Source organism: Heptranchias perlo, chromosome 24 (genome assembly GCF_035084215.1).
Source record: "Heptranchias perlo isolate sHepPer1 chromosome 24, sHepPer1.hap1, whole genome shotgun sequence".
NCBI lineage: Eukaryota > Metazoa > Chordata > Chondrichthyes > Hexanchiformes > Hexanchidae > Heptranchias > Heptranchias perlo.
Window position 1 is genome coordinate 12,930,183 of NC_090348.1, and position 21,061 is coordinate 12,951,243.

The 21,061-nt window shown below is 41.4% G+C and overlaps 1 protein-coding gene across 4 annotated transcripts in view; it reads right to left on the reverse strand.

Annotated features, from left to right (window-relative positions):
• The window catches only part of cald1a (caldesmon 1a), a 188,821-nt gene that overhangs the window by 125,767 nt on the left and 41,993 nt on the right, over positions 1-21,061 (reverse strand). For all 4 annotated transcript variants that reach the window (XM_068004781.1, XM_068004779.1, XM_068004776.1 and 1 more), the window contains exon 2: positions 15,314-15,426. The gene's annotated coding sequence lies outside the window, so the exon portion shown is untranslated. The remainder of the gene's footprint in view (positions 1-15,313; positions 15,427-21,061) is intronic.

Here is a 21,061-nt window from a genome sequence, read left to right on the forward strand (position 1 = left end):
CGGGGAGCTTGGCACTGCCTGCAACTGTCGATCCATTAAAACCAAATGAAATCAGTGGATGGAAAATCCCAATGTACGAGGCTTCCCACCTGTCTCATGCACTCGGAAAATAAGGCTGTAATATTTTATGCGACACATTCCTTCAGTTTTCTTAAAGCCCATCTTTGCACTTTAAAAAAAAATTTGTTGGGACATGACCGAATTTATTACCCATCCCTAGTTACCCTATGAATTTGGTGGTGGGCATTCAATTGTTTTTTCAGCTGACTGGGGGTGAATTTCCATGTGGGTTCTCCCGCCCATCTGCCATAACCTCGACGGAAGAGCCACGGATAGCATGGAAAAATGATGTTCACGCCAAAGTTATGGCAGGTGAGCAGGAGAACTAAGGTGAAAATTCACCCCCTAAGAGTGTGGAACTGGAGTTAGGTGAGATCAGACTGGTAACAATCTGGGACTCATTTCTGATCCTAGTCCACAAATTACTAGATTTATTAAACTTAAATTCACCACTTGCCAGGAACTCATGACCTTTAGATTACTAGTCCATTACTATGACCACTACACTAATTATTAAGTGCAATGTTCTCTAGTTCACTATATGCAGAGTTGCACTAAAAATAAATTGAAGGGTAAATATTCCACCCTCTGTTGGCAACACATATTGGGTAAACTGAAAAATTTACCTTATGATTAAGCTTTTAATCTTGCCTGTTTGTATTATGAACACAAGCCATTTTCAAACTGGGAAATCAGTGCGACAGATCCACAGTTTTCAATGTGTCATAGTCTACAAATTGTATTCAATTTTTGAGATATTAGCAGATCTCCTGTAACATTGCTCACAGTGAGTCAGAGGATACACTGGGGGTGATTTTCAATTGCTTTCTGCCAGTTTCTCACCTGAAAAACAGCCAGCCAGCAATTAACAATTGGGGCTAGTCTTTGGGGGATTTGAGGCCTAGCATTAGTCAAGGGAGATGGATTTGGAGCCTGTAAACAGCAGTGTCCAGGCCTAGGACAGACCAGCAGCATGCAAGCCTAAAAAAGTTGATGCCCTTCATGAAAAGTGGTGTGGGAGGGGGAGCCCAAATGCTTGGCCTCAATTATCCATGCAAAGCCTGAAAAGTAGCAGAGTCCAGGCCCAACATGCAATGACAAAGCCTAGGCCCAGGATAAACTGGGAGAGTTTAGGCCCATTCGGTAAAGAGGAACAGGAAGGCGAGTGAAAGTGCATGGCCTTAGTTATGTTAACACAGCTTGAAAGAAGTGTAAATCTGGGGCCTGAGTCCCAAATTCACAAACTGGCATTGGGAGACACTTGGGGCATAAACCTTTCACATGCATGAAGCCTGGGAAATATATGATGGGATGGCTCAGTAAAAATATGGAAGCTGTGGGAAGGGAACAGAACTGAAGCCCTATGTTCTAGAGTGAGGGCAGGTTTCTGGGGGGATAAACATATTTGGACAGATTTCCAACAAGAGATGTATAATTTTATGGGTAAGTCAAAAGTTTTTTTGCGAATTATTGTATTACAAATTTTATTTTTTTTAGGTATTTAGTCAGCCGGTTTACAAAGAAATCAAGACAATAGTTTGAACAATTTAATTGCCTGTTTTGAAGCAGTTGTTGATTTACGAATGGTAGGAATTTGAAAAATAATGAAGGATTTGTACAATTTTGCGTTTGTTACTGGGTGCTGTTCGGCAGCTTTTGCCATCTGTTTAGTCAATCTAGCCAATAGGCTATTTGAGGTAATCAGCAAGGTTAACTTATCGGAGTTGAAATTTCAGCCTGTTTAGGATGAAGAATTAGCACAATCTGGGGGTTGGGGGTGGGATTTAGGTTGAACCTGTTGCTACCAGTTTTTCCATTGCTTTCTAGCCTCATTGAGAAGTTCTGACTGGAGGGGCGAGTATTTCTTCCACCCGGGGTCAGGACAAGGACAGATGGCAGAGATCCCACTGACCACACTTTGGAAGCATCTGAAATTTCAAGGGTACGCTAGTTATTGAGCCAGTCATAATTTTTTTTACCCTAAAGTCACTTTTGAGATGTGATGCCTTTTGAGAGGTTATGACATGTCAGACACTTGCTGGACTTAAGACTTTTACTTGTATAGATGTAATAAAATTGTCAAAGATTACTCGAGGGTTACTGTGAGGGTTATTTACCATTTTCTACGTGGTGCGGTTAACAGGATTTTAATGAAGGAGGAATTGAACGATCCTGCAGTCCCGACAGGGAGCTGCATTTGTAGGGAGCATGGGTCAGAGATAGGGACTACAACACCTTCAGTGCAGCTCCACACTGGGACCCCAGGATTGGTCAAGTTACCCTATAAAGTTTTTATTTCTGACCAATGATTTCAATAATAAATAAGAACTTTTATTTTGAAACATTGTAATTACTGGGCACATGATTCACCATCATCTGAAATACAATAATAGGAAATGAGGCATTTAGTAACCAACCAATCTCTGCGTAGAATCACATTTTCATCAAGAGGGAACATAAACTTTTCAGATGACAGCACATAACCCTTCTTGGCAAAATCCAGACCATGACACAGATTACATTTCTGAAACTTCAAACAGGAAAATAAAATAGAAATTATTATGAATAACTTCCATGTAAGTTTCTATCACTCTGCTGATTTAAAATGCCATTTACTTGAGCAGAAATATTAACATATTTTGCTCTTGGTTGTCAGCCATTTTAATGTTAATGAGAAAGGAAAGGAGGGCTGTCCCAATCTTTAGTTCCATTCCCTTACACTACCTTTCCAAACAATCATTTAAGCCAATTATTCTATTCAACACTTCATTATCCTACGATGGTCCTGGCACTAGCTCAAAAGTTGCTGATCGTCCTGGTCTATCCTTCAACCACCAAACCATATCCTTACGCCTTTTGGTGGGCCCCTCTCACTGTCTCTTCTCAGGGTCATTGACCCCTGTGGGCTAAACAATCACAGGTTCTTTTCCAGCTCAGAGGTAGGGGGTTTGCTTGAATGAAGAAACCTTAAATACTTACAAGCAAAAGCAAAGTAAATATTCTCCAATCTCTGTAGTTAATTGTTTGAACATAAGAAAGCATAGCAGGAGAAAAGATCTTCAAGCCTGTTCTTTCTCCAGACTATGTAGGATAGACACTATCATGGAGTCTACCACACACATTTTCTCCAGAGGGAAAACTAGAGGGATAATTTTCTGACTTCCTTCTCCTGTGAGGAGTCTCACACACCGGCAGCATGTATTGGAAATTGAGGTACATTCTGGGTATGATTTTCTCATCAGAAAATCACGGATGGTATGGACTCAGTTTCCAACACGCATTTCCAGCAGGTGAGGCTCCCTTGAAAGCGCAAAGACGAACAAAAAACAATACTTAAATAATCCCTGATCCTAAAGGTCGCAGAGCAAAATTTGAGAATATTCGTCCATCCCCACTATCGAAGCCTGATCTGCTACCCTCTACAGGCAACATTCTTTCTGGCCCATAAGCACAAGATCCATCACATGATGTGCAATATTTGATCATCCAAATCAATGCTTATTCCTAGAACCATTAATCCTGTATCCAGATACTTATCCAGTTCCCATTAGATGTTGTGAAAGGTTCAGTGACAATAGGACTTGTACTAATTACAGCATCTGACTAGTGATATCAACACCTTCCGTTAAAACAGAACCATGGCAAATCAGAGATAGCCATCTTTAATTTAAATCGGCAGTGCACAATCTGTGGCCCCTGACCCCTGGCAGGGCTATTTGTCCTTATATTTCTTATTTTTCCTTCTGAATTTTGTGGGCTTGGAATTTTGGAAAGGGCTGTTCTTAGAACTGTTGCCTCATTGGGATAATTCCCAAGTCAGAATACCAAGATCTGTTAGTGTCAACAACTTGAGAGAGATGCAAATTAATAGAAACGGGAGGTAAACTTTACAACGTGGCCCCTGAAATTCCAAGGTATGCAACTATGTAGCCCATGGAGCCACAGTTTGGAGACCACTTGCTGATTTAAATGGTTAATTCAATTTACCAATGTGAATGCAGCAATCAGTGACTATTAATAATTAGGAATCTTATTGAATAAAATTGAGTGATTTGCAAAAAGCTGAACACTATTTTGTAGTCATCAAAAGGCACATCATGAATTCTGTGTCGGACCTATAAAGAGATTGGTTACACACAAGCAGGCGATGACAAGGACGGCCCTTGCTGTGATACATATCTCGCTGGGGAAGGTTATCTCTAGTATATGTGGATCACATTCTTGAAACTTAAGGGATATCATGTTGCAATGTTGTGATCTTTTGATTTGTGTAACAAGCATGCCATCATCAACTGGCATTGGTTTCAATCTAAAGGACACTCAAAGCTAGTTAAAAAGTGTACACACACACAAAGCCAGCGACGCGTGGCATCAACCATGTGTAGCTTTGTTGTGAAGACAGCCAGCTTGCAGTGTATTTTTTCATCGCTATGGTGATCCCACTGCATTCATTCCTTACATGGATTCCAATAAGATGCCATCACAGTGACAAGCTTGTGTTCTGAAGCCGTTCAATACAGTTTTCCACAGAATTCTGGCTCCTGGTAAATAATGCAGTTTAATTTCTTTATGAAATACAGTACTATTCTTCACAATTTTTGCCAAAGGATTGTAAGCGCGCTAAATTTGAAATAGATATGTGGCACAACACAAGCTAATCGTAATTGAGCATTAAATTTGGGGAATGTGTAAGAGGGGCTGTGATGCCTGTGGAACACTCAGTTTGAGTGTTCACCCTAAAGTGAAAGGATAAGGGGCAGTGGTGTGGGCAGGAATTTTTGGGGGGGGATATTTAGAAATGAGTTTGACAGGCCAAACAAAATGACTTCAAAAGGTCTATTTTTCAAATAGGAATTTCATAATAAGGTTCAAATGGAAACATTAATACTTCCATTGATCTAACGATTCAAATAAGATAATGAAAAGATAAAACATTCTTGTCAGAAAAAAACTCTACCACACGAGTCCAAGCACCAGCTATGTGTTGCTAATCTATTAATCATTTTGTTACTATACACTGCAATATCCCAGTTAACGGTGAAGTTATCACTGGTCGAATTGCGGAACTGGGTAGCTCTGGAAGAACATCCATTGTCTCTGTGTTCTTTCAAGTGACCTAAGGCTTACTCATTCGAAAGAACTAGAGGTCCGATTAAAAAAATCATAGAAATTTCAGGAGGTGTTTGAACGACCCCTCTCCCCTTGCTTACGCCACTAGTAAGGGGGATAAAATAAGAGGGGAAACCGGAGAAGGAATACAAACACAACTGAGAACAAATCAGACAATCCTATTCAGATTAGCCATGACATTGTCTACAGTGTGAATGAGAATGTCATATCAATGTAACTTGTTATTCTGAAGTAGTGTTAATGTGGAAAGATTGAGTGTGGGCATTAAATGGCATTCCATGATCCCATGCTCTCTGGGGAAAACTGCACTCAAAAGGGGAGCAGGTCAGATATGATGTGAAAAAGAAGCACTGGATTAATGTACAGCAAGACGATTCCCTTACAATATGTCCAGTGAACCACATTTAGGGAAGGTCAAGATTTACAATCTTGTTAGCAATCATCACAGGGTATTTCTTTGTCTTGCTTTTTGGTTTCTGACAAGCATTTGCTAACACTCAATGAACGTAAAACAAACTGGTTCACCATCACCAAAGAGAATGTAAACACCAATTCTACTGCTGTCTAATGGTTGCTGTCTACATGGATATCCCTGCTCTATGTCACTTGATACTTTAGCAAATAGATGAAGACTCCACAAAGGAGTAATGTAAATGGAGACATTTAAAAGTGAAAAGTAAAATAAATAGTACCAAGGGGGTCTTATGATGTTTGTTAAGTACTTTTCAGTAACAGTATTTAGTTACATCCCCTTTAAGAAGCATCATCATTGGAACAGGTTAGGGCAAGCTGTCCGTTATATGAGGTAAATTTTGACGGCGAGGATCCCAGCGCAGAGCTTCATTTGACAGGAGCAGGGATCAGAGAATTGGACGCAGGTCCAGCTGCCGTGAATTGTATGCAGTGGCCTTCGTACCCAATTCTTCGCTCTGTGCTCCCCTCGAGCAAGATTCCATGCCAAGAGCAGAGCCTTGCCAAATTTACCCTGGTATATAAACTGTGAGATACATTAGATGGAAAAAGGTATAGGGTTAGATTTTATTAATTCCTGCAAAGTTCTACCACATGGAGAGGTTGAGGCAAATAGCATAGATGCATTTAAGAGGACGCTAGATAAGTACATGAGGGAGAAAGGAATAGAAGGTTATGCTGATAGGGTGAGATGAAGTAGGGTGGGAGGAGGCTCGTGTGGAGCATGGACCAGTTGGGCCGAATGGCCTGTTTCTGTGTTGTAAGTTCTATATATTCAGACACAGATCAGAAAACACTCCAGACCCGTTGAATTCATGCTTGAATTCCTAACATTGAGCTCTGTGCCAGGAAAAACAATTGGATGGGGAAGACTTTCGGGCTGGGCACTGAGTGGGTGTGATATTGGCGGTGTGCTCGTGGCATCAGTCTAACCTGACATGAGAAGACCAATGCACTTTCGGGGTTCAGGCCTCATTAACATTTTCTTGGCGAGGAAATTAGGCCGGCTACTGCACACAGCCCGAAGGTAGGCTGTTGTGATGGTGGGGGGAGGGGGGAGGGGAGTGGATTCTGGGTGGCCAAGAATGGGTCAGCAGTGGAAGATTTTTGTGGGGCCCAGAGGACCATTCTATCCCTCCAGGCCTCGCTTTAAGGATTGCCAGTTAGGCCTCTCAACACCTGGGTAAAGAGGACTGACATGAGCTCTCCAATGCTCCTTGAAAGCTGTGATCAAAGTCCTACAATAGGCATAGGACCAGATTTGCATATTTAAACAGCCTCACGCCTGTTCTGGGAGGGGGTGCTGGGCGCCCATTTAAAGGCCTGCTTGAAAGTTGATTCAGGCGGGCAAATGAGTACACAAGGTCCTCACCAGATTTTTAATGGTTGGTCGTCCATTTTTCAGGCGAGAAACAGGCAGCTGGCAGTTGAAAATCTCCCCCATAATGTTTCATTCTCTGTTCTCTGGCTCTTACAAACGAGCACAAAATTAACCTAAGCAACTGAAACTGTTACCATTATTTAACACAAGTCCCTTCAAGAGACTTATTCGTGTGACTTCAGACTTTGGGGTGAACGTTTTCTTTTTAAGGGGATTAGTGGCCAGCTAATGGAACCATGTTCTCAGAAATTGCATGAGTTACCCGTAGTTTTGTTGCTAGTTATCAATTAGGAAGATAAAGAGGCAGTCTCCTGTTTGTTGAAAGAAGAATTTCAGGCCCTTTCTGTATCTGACTGAAGGATAAATGCCCTATTTACATTGCGGAGTCTCTTCAGAAAGTGGTTCCATAGTAATGCCTTGGGGTCCAGGTGCTGTGGATACCATCTTATTGATAGTGCAGTGTGCAGCACCGGAACAACAACAAAAACAACTGTGTCCGTGCAAGCTTGCGGCACCCACTTGTTTTTAAACCAAGCTGGTGACTGAGCCATGAAAGACAGTGGCTGTTTACTTGGAGATTACATGGTTGCGAGGGACGGGGGAGGGAGAGAGGAAGTGTTTAATCGTGATGCTCCGGCCAGCATATGTTATTGCCAGTCACAGCATCTACATTGCCATCGGGGGTAGCGTTACCTCCTTTTTCAATGGATCTCGGAGCCAGCAATGTCACCTTACCGCCGAGGTGTGGCCTGCCAGCAACTCCATCAGGTAAACGGTCTATCAAAAATATTAGCCATGATGTGGAGATGCCGGTGATGGACTGGGGTGGACAAATGTAAGGACTTGCACAACACCAGGTTATAGTCCAACAGTTTTATTTTAAATCACAAGCTTTCAGAGCTTACCTCCTTCGTCAGGTGAGTGAAGGGTTCACTCCCTTCACCCACCTGACGAAGGAGGTAAGCTCCGAAAGCTTGTGATTTAAAATAAAACTGTTGGACTATAACCTGGTGTTGTGCAAGTCCTTAAAAATATTAGATTCAGCCAACTGCGAGATGGTTCATTAGCCTGTCATGTTCAGAAAACAAACAACATGCGTTTGATAAGGGTTACCCGTTTTATCAAACTCCCATCAGATCTGTGGAATGTCAGCATAATAATGATTATGATGGTGGATTTTATCACTCTGCTTGCTGGAGAATATATTTGAAATTTGGGTGCGGAGAACAGTGCACGATTCTCCATCCATTAATTACTGGTAAATGGTTCTGTTCGGTATTTGTACCCTGGCTCTTTCCTTGAGGTTTACTATCCTCATCCGTATTTGTACCCAGGTCCTGTGAATAATGTACATCACGTTGACACTGGTCACCACCTCCTGCCGTGCATGTTGCAATGCTGTCCTCCGGGGAGGGCGCCCTGTTATGCCAAACCTCATGCAGCAGCACCACCACTCTGCCAGCCATCAAACAGGGGTTTGCAGCCTTGCAGCTCTGTCGCCATTTCATCATTCCACATTTGTTGCCAGACACTTTACTTTTTGCACTATACAGCTTTTGGAAAGACCGAAATGTACTTTTAAAATCCTTACAGGCTTCATAAAGGCTGCAATAATTTTTACTTCCCTATATGGCCACTTTTGCTGCTGTCCTTTAAAGGGCTGTTGACATTTGCAATTTCTCATCCCTTCATTTTGGCGAGCTTCTAGTGACAGGCCCAGGATGTGCCTGGAGCAGGTTTGAACAATTCATGAGGGATGACCCTGGAAAAATTCTGGGAAGTTGGCTGGGACTGGAAAATATACCCCTGGCATTTACACTCTGCACTGCATCAGTGAGGACAGTTTATCAGCAGGTTGTGTGTTGTACCAAGAATAAGTTAAAAAAATCTGGCGACTTTTCACATTATGTATACTTTTTGCATTCTTTAAACAGATATTATTAGGTAATTGACTTGTACACAAAGTACTAAGTATTTGCCTGAATATCATCTGTCATTCAATTACTACTGTTGGATTGACTTGGAGAAACTATACTCACCGTGACCCTCTGCAATTGACTTTTTGACAGTGCTTGTTTTGTACCAAAATTACTGAAAATTCAGGTAACACGGATCATTTTTTTCTCTAATTTATGGCATTTTCTTTATAAATGTCAATCAAAATCAGGTATCAAACATACCCTCAGAAGCCAATTTCCAGCCCTACATTCATTTCCAGACCAAGAGGAGCTGTGTGTCCGATAACAGAGGGCCCTCCTGTTGAGGCAGCCATCATAGCTGGAGGTCCTTCAAAGGCTTGTTACAATTATACTTGCGATACACTACATCTGAGTAATTACTTTGAATAACTGGGTGAACTTAGAGTCTTCTCTCATCAGCAACAAACTTAGTTCCTTTGTGAGGATTCGGTACTCTTCAACTAGGAAAATACACTGCCGGCGTAGCAAATTCTGAAGTAGAAGAGAAAAAAAAGGGTCATGTTTTACAGCTCACTGCTGTGGCAAGGAAATGAATAGTTACACCACTTTTGGTTAAGTACCAACACACTGTGTAACCGAGTGGCAGGACGCAGTTCTGTGCCCATAATACCCCACCTGCAGTGTTGCTGATCTCAGCCTTACTGCCTTGGGGAGGCATTGAGTGAAGGACATCCCCATTGGGAGGGAGGGGAGAAACAGAGAGTTAGTCACCCTGGGCTATTCTCACATAGCTCCTAACAGCTGGTTTTAAATTGGAATTGGGGGAACTTGGTTGAGGATTTGGCATAATGCAGAGAGGCCTAGGGAGAAATTTCTTAGTTGTCCTTCATAATCAGATTTTAACATGATTTTAACATATTTCATTCTTACCGATAACTGCCCGCCCTCTTCAAACCCAGATACTGGTGTATCAAACCCTGTACTAGTCCAAGTCACTACACCAGAGCTGGGATGAGAATCAAAGCCAAGACTACAATCCAAAATTATATAAAATGGGCTCAATTCATGTAACTACAGTTAATCTGCTCATGTCTTTTTTTAATCTAACACAATGTCCACTTGGTTAAAGTCTGGAACAAAAATAACTGGTCTATTTATAATGGTACTTGGTGATTAATTGCTACCAAAATACTGTTAAAAATCAATTATGCAATTTTTTTTTCACATAATTTGGAGCTGACAGTCAGTCAGCAGAACTACTACAGTAAGCTAGTTAACATTTTTGACAATAAACATAAATATAAGGGTAGATTTTATGAATTAGGGGTTCTCCAGCTCAGAGCTTTTCACATGTTGGGAATTTTGGCCCACAACTCAGCGCCTCACAAGTCTTACAACTATTAATTCCTGATCTTCATTCTCATCATGTGAAGTATCAATTTGTAAAATCTACTCCATATTTTAGTCTGAACAACAGCTGGGTAGGATTTAAAGGTTGGAGCCCCATCTTGGGATCCAAATCACCTTGATAAATATCTCCTCCCTAAACCCCTCCACCTCTCTCTCCTCTTTGACCATGCTTTAAGTCACCCCTCCTAATATCTCCTTCTTTGGCTCAGCATCCATTTTTTGCCTGATTACACCTCTGTGAGATACCTTGGGATGTTTGTCTACATTAAAGGTACTATATAAATGCAAGTTGTTGTTGTTGTTGCTGTTGTTGTTGTTGTCATCGTCCTCCTCCTCTGAACACATTGGGGGCGATTTTAACCTAACCCTCCCGTCAGGAAACTAACAGGATTGGGTGGAAGGCTGGTCTTACACCCGATTTTACTCTCCATTGAAGTCAGTGATATTGGGTGGGGTGTAAAACTGGCGTTCCACCCGATCCCTTAGGTTTCCCGCCCAGCGAGATAGGTTAAAATTGCCCCCTATGGCTGGATTACAGCCTTGAAACTCTCTTCTTGGCTCTACTTGTCTTCTATATTCTGCCTTTTTTAAATGTTATATGACCTTAAAAATGCCTTCAATATGCCTGCCGATTGTTTGAGCTTAATCCTATTAAGGTTGAATTTGACAAAAACAGTGGTGTCAGATTTCACTCTGCACAGCTGGAACCAATTTTGCTTGTTTCTGTGATAACAATTTATTGTATTATTAGGAAACCATCAAGAACAGACTATATTTAATGACCGTTTTATAACTTCTGAGTATCACAGCAGCAAAATTACTGCTGTCACAGGAGAAGATATACTTCAGGACTTTTGTCATAAGTTCTGTTGTACTTGTTTATCTTGCTAAGTGACAAACCGCAATCACCATCTCCAGATGACTGCCACGACAGACCATTATGGACAATGGCAAGCTTTTCAGCACCATTACAATTTATAGATTTGAAAATAACCTTGCTACCATGTAAAATACAAGTGGATGAAGTGATGTTTGTTTTATTATTGAGAAACTAAACTGAAGCACCAAGGCCTATTGTGCAGGATGTCACCAAGGATGAAAACAGTGACATAGTGATGGAAGTTGTAAACAATTTTACAACACCAAGTTATAGTCCAACAATTTTTATTTGAAATCTACAAGCTTTCGGAGGCTTCCTCCTTCCTCAGGTAAATGTGGAGGAAGGAGGAAGCCTCCGAAAGCTTGTAGATTTCAAATAAAAATTGTTGGACTATAACTTGGTGTTGTAAAATTGTTTACAATTGTCAACCCCAGTCCATCACCGGCATCTCCACATAGTGATGGAAGTTGATGAATGCAGATTAGAATCATCAGCAAAAGAATAGATAGGTTTGGATGGTGAATGGAGAAGGCCATTCATCTGAACACATTACTTGAGCTTTACATTTACAATTGATGACATCACCCTGAACCCTTTGATTGTGCACCACATTCCAGCCAATCTTTTACGACCAAATTTACAATTATGGAGCATGATGGCCGATCCAAGCATCTTGTTTGATATAGAGAGTTAGGGGTCAGTAAACCATCTAAGGTTCCGAACTTAGTTTGGTTTGGTATTTGGTAATATATTAAATAAAGGCCTCCAACACTAGACCGGAAACACATACATCTCCCCTATTCATATTATATAATTAGAGATATGCCCCTTCAGCCAAAGAATCTATTATTAAGGATGTAATAACAGGGCAGTTAGAAAATCATAATAAGATTAGGCAGAGTGAACACTGTTTTATGAAAGGAAAATCATGTTTGACAAATTTATTAAGAGTTTTTTGAGGGTGAATCTTGCAGGGTAGAGAAGGGGGAACCAGTGGACGTAGTATATTTGGATTTTCAAAAGGCATTCGATAAGGTGCTACATAAGAGGTTGTTACACAAGGGCTCAAGGGATTGGGGGTAATATATTAGCATGGATTGAGGATTGGTTAACAGACAGAAAACAGAGAGTAGGATTAAACAGGTCATTTTCGGGTTGGCAGGCTGTAACTAGTGTGGTGCTGCAGGGATCAGTGCTTGGGCCTCAACTATTTACAATCTATATTAATGACTTAGATGAAGAGACCAAGTGTAATGTATCCAAGTTTGCTGACAATAAAAAGCTAGATGGGAAAGTAAGCTGTGAGGAGGACACACAGAGTCTACAAAGTGATATACACAGGTTAAGTGAGTGGACAAGAAGGTGGCAGATGGAGTATAATGTGGGAAATGTGAGGTTATTCACTTTGTTAGGAAGAATAGAAAAACAGAATATTTTTTAAATGGTGAGAAACTATTAAATGTTGGTGTTCAGAGGGATTTGGGTGTCCTTATACACGAGACACAGAAAGTTAAAATGAAGGTACAGCAAGCAATTGGGAAGGCAAATGGCATTTTAGCCTTTATTGCAAGGGGGTTGGAGTACAAGAGTGAGGAAGTCTTGCTGCATCTGTACAGAGCTTTGGTGAGACCACATCTGGTGCACAGTGTGCAGTTTTGGTCTCCTTACCTAAGGAAGGATATACTTGCCTTAGAGATGGTGCAACGAAGGTTCACTAGATTGATTCCTGGGATGAGAGGGTTGTCCTACGAGGAAAGATTGAGTAGAATGGGCCTTTACTGTCTGGAGTTTAGAAGAATGAGAGGTGATCTCATTGAAACATATAAGATTCTAAGAGGGCTTGACAGGATAGATGCTGAGAGGATATTTCCCCTGGCTGGGGTGTCTAGAACTAGGGGACGTAGTCTCGGGATAAGGGGTCGGCCATTTAGGATTGAGATGAGGATGAATTTCTTCACTCAGAGGGTCGTGAATATTTGGAATTCTCTACCCCAGAGGGCTGCAGGTGCTCAGTCATTGAGTATATTCAAGACTGAGATCGACACGTTTTTGGATTCTAAGGGAATCAAGGGATATAGGGATTGGGCTGGAAAGTGGAGTTGAGGTCAAAGATCAGCCATGATCTGATTGAATGGTGAAGCAGGCTCGAGGGGCCATATGGCCTACTCCTGCTCCTATTTCTTATCTTCTGATGTTAATATGAAATAAAGAATCCTTGGAAATGGTTTACTTGAAAACCCAGCTGGCTACTCTTATTTTCTCCAGGTTCCTGGAATGCTGCTCCAGGCTTGTTCAAACAGACCTACTGTCTTTCCTTTAATGGATATTTCATACTCCTGAATTAATGTTCAAGTCTCCCAGTGACAGACACTCCAGCTTCCTGGATTTTCGTCTCAAGAGCCCACTCAAAGGCAGCCTAGGTTTATCTTGACAAATACTCGAAGTTTCCATGAAGGCTCTACCTGGCTCTTGGATCGATATTTCAGCTTTACCTGACCAATCTTTCAGGCTCCAGGTGATGTTGACTCATTGCCCCAAAGAACACTCCTGGCCAAGCAAAGCCACCCACACTGTCATCTATCATTTCCATCTGACCGCATGACTTTATCAACTCCATAATATCACTGATACAATCTCAGACCATTGAGTGACTTTTAATACAAAAACCATGAGTTCTCATGAAATTTTACTTAAAGGGTCACTAATTGCTTCTATTTTGAAGACTTATTTTTGGGTAGGTAATGTTCCTTGAAAAGACGGAAATAGTCTCCTTCCGAAACTTCATTTCAATGCCACTGCATTAGTACTATAGTAAGATTTTAAAATGTCAAATCCTACAGTTCAATGTGGCCTAAAAAGTAACTTCCCATAAATGAAGATGACAGTAGCAGAAAATGACAGATATTTCTTCTTTGTACATCCATTTTATCAGAGAAAATAATCTGCCATCCTAATGCAAATTCAAATTTTTACTTTAACATTGGATTTTTTCTTTTCTTTTTTCATTGCAAGGGCAATTATGCATCTAGCAAGACTCCACACTAGGAGCAGAGCCTTGCAAAAGTGTTAGCTCGGCTCAGGGGTGGCACTCTTGCCTCTGAATTAGGAGGTTGTGGCCTCAATCCCCACTCCAGGACTTTAGCACAAAATCTAGATCGGCATTCCATCCTCCGCTCTTGCCAACCATCCTGCCCAGTGCACCCACATGGGGCTAACCTCACCAATCTCTCTCGAATCCTGCCCACCCTACACACCACTGAACTCTGCTGCTGGATCGACAATGGCCACCCCTTTCTGCAGTTCCCTTGAGAACATGTGCTCAGTTGCACACAAGGTCCTTGTATCATGACCTCATTGTGGGTGATTGTATTGACATCCTGGCTTTAAATGAAACCCAGCTCATGGCTTCCAGCCTCATAGCCTGTCTATCACAAGGACCACCTAATTCCACCTCTATAATATCACTCCCTTCTGCCCCACCTAAGCCCATCTGCTGCTGAAACCCTCATTCATGCCTTTATTACCTTCAGACTGGATTACTTCAATGATCTCCTTGTCAGCCTCCCATCCTGCACTCTTCATAAACTCATTTGAAGAAGAGAAGGGAGTACTCTCAGTGTCCTGACAAACATTGCTTCCCTCAACCAATACCACCAAGAAGCAAATTATCTGGTCGTTCAACTTATTTGCTGTCTGTGCAAATTAGCTGTTGTGTTTGCCTATATAACATTGCCTACATTTCAAAAATAAATTGGTTGTGCACTGCTTTGGGAACATGAAAGGTGCTATATTAATGCAAGTTATTTCTTTCATACCCCTACAGTGTTAACAACTTGCAGTGTTTCCCCCATCACCGAACACGTGTCTAAATGTTAAACATAAAATAATGCAGTGTTAACAGAAGCTCTAGTTGCACATAATAGTTTAGAGTGAGATTGAGATGACTGTTAATCGTATAGTTTATTGTAGAGATACAACAATATTAGATAAATGAGCATGTCAAGTCAACAAGAGGCTGCAACCCAAAGGCAGCATATAATTAACCAATTTAACTATACTCACGTAGAGGTAATTGGATTGTCAACACCACTCTTGTTGATTGAGAGCTGGCCCTGCTGTCCCGCCACAGGGATGAGAACTTGTTTGCATACAGTATACTGACTTCTTCGCCGTATCTGTGGGAAAAGGTTGTAAAGATCAATCAATGTTAACTAAATATGGTAAAACTGGTCAGTAGCACTGCATATTTCCTCAGTATACTTCAAAACCATTGATGGTGTAAAACCGATGGGAGGGAACTGCAAAGCAGCACCAACAAGAAAATCAAAACTCAAATCATCAGAACCCAAACAGAATCCAGTATGATACATACAATCAAATTAACTTCCTGGTAACACGTTGAAAGAGAGATATGCTACAGGGTCTCCCTGGCACAAAACACGGCAACACTACAAGTCCTTTTATCACAAGTTTCTGTCACGTTTCTTTTGGTCACCTGTCCTAATAGCTCCTTATGTGGCTCGGTGTCAAACTTTGTTTCATAACGCTCCTGTGAAGCGCCTTGGGATGTTTCACTACGTTAAAGGTGCTATATAAATGCAAGTTGTGGTTACTGTTGTCAGAGATGTGTTGATCAGGGGTAGCCCGCACACCGGGATCACTCCATGATCCAGGATTCCTAATGAGGAGCATGCTCATGATTTCCCATGATGCACTCCCTTGAGCACTGCTCCCCAGTTGTTTAAAAGACATTCTTATTTTAGATGGTACAGAAAACAGCACATTTAGTGATTGTAACAATGTCTTCTTTTTCGAATGATGCTCTCACTATTCATAATTTATAACACACTCACCATCGCAAGTTATTATTTGCATTTAGCGTATACTATATTCTTCATTCTTAGAACCATAGAGGTTTATTGCACAGAAAGAGGCCATTTGGCCTGTTGTGTCTGTGCTGGCTCTTTGCTACCAAAACTATTTTACCTTGCTCTCTCCCGATAGCCCTGTATCTTCCTCGGCTTCAAATGTTTATCTGTTTTTCACGTAAAAGATGCTCTGCCTCAACTACTTCCTATGGCAAAGCATTCCATGCTCCAAAAAAGTTTTGCTGTATTTGTTGGTTTTGCAGTAAAAACAAAGTGCTAGTGGTGGAAGACACATTATTCAGACAACTTGGTTGCAATATAAGCATCCTACGATCAGTTAAAATGGCAGTACTTTGGAAAATGAGCCCTACCTGGGGCCTTTTTAACTATCAAATATATCTATCACCGAGTCAGCATATACTGCAAAGGCAAAGGAATGTCCTGTCGCTGCATTTGTGGTGAAAAGTTGTAGGGCTATAACATACATTTTCCCAGACGAAAGCAGGATGTGGTGGGAGCAGAATGCCAGAAGATTATCCTGGAGAGAAAACTATTTAAATGAACATTTTTCTTTTTAAACAGGGCTGTTTCATTACTTAATGATATACTGTATAAGTCGATGGGTCACTATTTTATTTATCTTAAATACAACCAGGAAGCCTATGGTCAATGGAAAATGCTGACACTTATATCATAATTTCAGAAGCAGTAGCTGCTCTTCTTAGTCACACTGTTACTTTTCTCCTAAAAGTAATTTATCGTATTGCAGTACATTTATGATAAAGCTTAGCCTTTGCGGTTTGTAAGGTGAAGTTTTAATGTTAAAATATCAACACTGGGAGCCTCGTAACATTATCCCTTTCAAAATCTACTGCCTGTTTGTGATGCTACGATTGTCCACTTTGTTTCACAAACAGAAGTTCCTGACAACATGGAAAGTACAGCGTCTCGTCAGCGAGTGTTCTAAATATTTGGCAGATCTGTTCAGCTGTTGCCCCACAGGATAGTGAAAATGAAGGGATTCAACTGCTGTACTATAATTTACTTCCATTGCTCACTCAGGACAACCAGTTTTGAAGACCTTATTTCACAGAAGGTAACTACATGCTCTAATACAGATGATCTGAAAGACATGATAGTGGCAGCATGTTGGTACTGTGCATTGGTTTACTCACAAGTGGTAGAATATGCCTTTGTGCTTTCATTTTAGCATGTGGAAAGATCCCTGATCTAAGTGGGGGAGGTGCCTAACATAGGTTTCACTTTTTTTCTTGGGGAGAGGGGGAGATTCACAAGACAAATTATTCTGGTTGGCCCTCAAATATATCCAAAAAGCTGTACGCTGTGATCAGTAAAATCCTGAAAGAAGCTCAATTAAGGAGGCTGGGTGAAGAAGGAAACCAAAAAATAGAAAGAAAATAATTTGAAGTTTGGGGAGTAATTAAAAAGGGTATAATTTTTTTAATTATAAATAATCATATATTTATCATAACATATAGTAGTGAATAGGGTTGCCAAGAATTGAAGATTAATCTCCAGGGCACTGCTGCAAGCAACCCTGGAGAAAAATCATGAGGCATTAAAAAAAAGTGTGTTTTTTCATTTTGTTTGAACACTTCTGTTTATTAGTTACAAAAATATTGGAGATGAGAAAAAAGGCTGATTGACTTACAGTCAAGAATCATCCAATTGGATAATGAACAGCCTTTTCGTTTTCCAATTGGTGTGGGAAGGCGAAGTGCTGCGAGGATGGACGTGTTGGCCGACCAATGGTGGGAGCGTGGGGGCGGGGCAGTTGGAGGCAGGTCATGTGATGAAACCTCCAGCAAGACATTCAACTAGAGTTGGCAACCTCTCCTAGTGAATGGATTTCATATGATCAGATTTTGTACTACAAGGTTCAAGTCAAGATAGAACCTATTGGCAGCCCTTAATACCCACATAAAAAGCCTTGCTACATTTCTCTAGTGTGATATTTTCTTTACGGGCATTTTTTGCATGTACAGCATTCCCCTTTCTTGCTCCACAGAATAACAGTGAAAGGGAATCATGCAAAAAGGTCACACATTTATTTTATTTCCTGATTTGGACTCTGCTTGCGTAATCGTTTAATCAACTTGCTAACAATTTCTCCAAATTCCACCAAAACTAGCTGAAAGACAACTGACAACCCTGTGTGGTATGTATTTATCTGAAATAGGGGCATTTAAAATGTCAAAATGCATTTCTTTTTCCTGAAATGATCAATTAACCGTACAATAACTCAAACGTTTCAGTTAGATCTGAAAGCACTGATTCTGGTATTATAAAGCCTTTTTTTAATTGGTGGCATGCTGAACGTCAGCCAAGTTAAAATTCTACCCCTAGGAGACTAAATCCAGGTCACTGAATTGTTTCTTTTTCAAGATTTGATGCTTTCTGCGGTCACTTTGCTGTGAAGTGCAAATCTCTCTGACTTTAACTATCTCAAAATGCCTGATGACTTGGGTCATTGCAACAGCAACATTATTGAAAGGTCAGACTTCTGTAATACAATTGAAAATTGTGTGGTTACAATATCCAGGCCACAAAATAACTAAAAAGATAGTCAAACAGAAGTGTCACACATTACAACAGGGGCGTCCAACCATTTAAGGATAGATTTTAACAAATTTCTGCTCCCGGTTTACAACTTCACATGATGGAAGTACAGATCAAGAATTCAGGTACTGAGATTCCTGATGTGCACTCCTAGGAGCATGAATTTGTAAAATTTACCCCTTTGTCTTCATGGGCCTCAAAGTGTGTACCATAAAGCCCTCAGGGGCCACACAGATAGTTCAAATCCATGATCCAATAATTTGCATCTATCACAAGTTGCTGATTCTAGATGATCATCATGTTCTGATTTAGGATTTAACCACCAATGAGACAATGGCATTCAAAGCAGCCCTTTTAAACCTACAGGCCCACAAAATTCAAATGGGCCAAACCAGCGAACGACGGTACATTTACATCGCAGCTACAGGTATGAGACTGGTAGCTGCAATTCGAGTTCCAGCCAGGCAGAACCCTGTTTACATTGTTTCACCCCTGCCTGGATTTTAGATGTTCTGTTTAGGAAGAGGGCTCTGTACATTCCTGGGTAGGAGCATGGCAGAGCTGACTCTCAACAGTTAGAAATGTAAACATTTAGAGAGCAAGGAAGGGTGTTGTTTAAATTGAGGTTAGGTGGGTTTACAAGGCACCCAAGAGATTCAACTGAACCCCTGCGTGCTTAGTGAACCCTGACTTGGTATCGCACTGACTTTCCACACCATGTGATGGCAAACCAAAACTGGTGGCAGATTATCGCTTCCAGGGCCTCTCACTCTGGAGGCAGGTCAATCCCAGACTCTAGAAAGGGATTTTAACTGTCAGCAGGTTTCCGATGGGAAACCACAGGTTTCAGTTAGTTTCCCACCTGCCCGGGTTTTAACCACCAGGCCTCATGAACATGCCCGGGAGTGGGCGGGAAGCGGTTGCTGGCCTCTGGGAAATTGGGTGGCCAAAGGCTGTCCGCCAGCACTCAGGTGAGTGTGGAGAAGGCGGTCCCTGGGAGGTCTCATGGTAGGGAAAGGGGGGGGGGCAGGGAGTTCAGGGCAGAGGAGGCCTTAACTTTCCTTGTGGAGCACTCTTGCTCATCCTGGCCCAACAAAGAAAAGTAAAAATCCTATTTGGAGGGCCTGTTCAGCTTCACGATCCTCTTCAGACCTGGCTGGAAAGCTGCGACAGCTTCCCTACTCGAACCGAAGTTAAAACCGATGACATCATAGACCCCGATTAACATTATGTGAATTAGGACCCTGCTGGCTTTGGGAGGGCAGCTTAGCCGCCTGTACAGAAGTGTCTGTTAAAATTGGAAATAGCAGAATCTGGGCAGCTTTCTGACAGCTAAGTAACCCAGGGCAATTTAACTGCACCCACCTCGGTTTCCGCTGGGAGGGTTGGGTTAAAATCGCTCCCGACCCACTCTCCCACCAGAAGTTGCTTCCCACCGACACTGTAAATGCACCCTATGAAATAAATGAGTAAATAGCGCTGAGTTTTCTGGGCTTCATGGCCCAGAGTGCCAGGGCTCAGGAGCTGCATGTGGCCCATGGATTTTAGTTCAGACACCCCTGCATTATAAGATAATACAGTTCTTTCTACAAAGACAATTTTTTTTCCTATTTTGTACGTGCATTAATATTTCCTATTATTATTTTTGAGTCAAATTGGCTCTTACAGCATTGCTCCAAGTGACAATATAGCACCCGATTTAAATCAGAAGTGATCTATTATCAAACGTGGGGTTCCATATATGCCAATGCAACAGCGTTGTTGTTAAAACAGCAAGAACAGTTCTTTGCAAAGCTCTTTGAGAAGTTTTGAAAAGAAACTAGTGAAACCGCCTTCATTTAGCAGATATTTTTGGAAGAGTCTTTCTAAATAACTGGATGCCAGGTATTGCAAAATATCTGTGTGCGTGTGATACGTCAGGGTTCTGTGGCTGGTTTGGCTTTCATCCACGTCACCAAATATGGATAGGATGCTTACTCTGGAGTGAAAACATTTGATAGACACGGTGGCCAAACACCATAGATTTCATTAAATTAAACACAGCTTCACAATTCACACAGTTCAGATTCATTAATCATTGGTCACTGTAGCTTGATTACATCAAGCTTAAACTTGGTAACCGCCCACTGGGATCATGTCAGAGATACCAAAAATGGCTAAGATTTTACTCAGAATGTAAGAAGAGAGTGCAAAAGGATTTTATTTTTGGTGGCAGTGACATTGATGGTTAATGTTTTGACCTTCATTTCAAGAAAAAGACAAGTGGAAACAGTCTAGTCTGGTTCCAGGCTGCTGAGACCTCCTTATGGCTGCTCTCAAAATATTGTCGTAATAGATCAGTGCCTGTTGCTCAAGCTAAGGA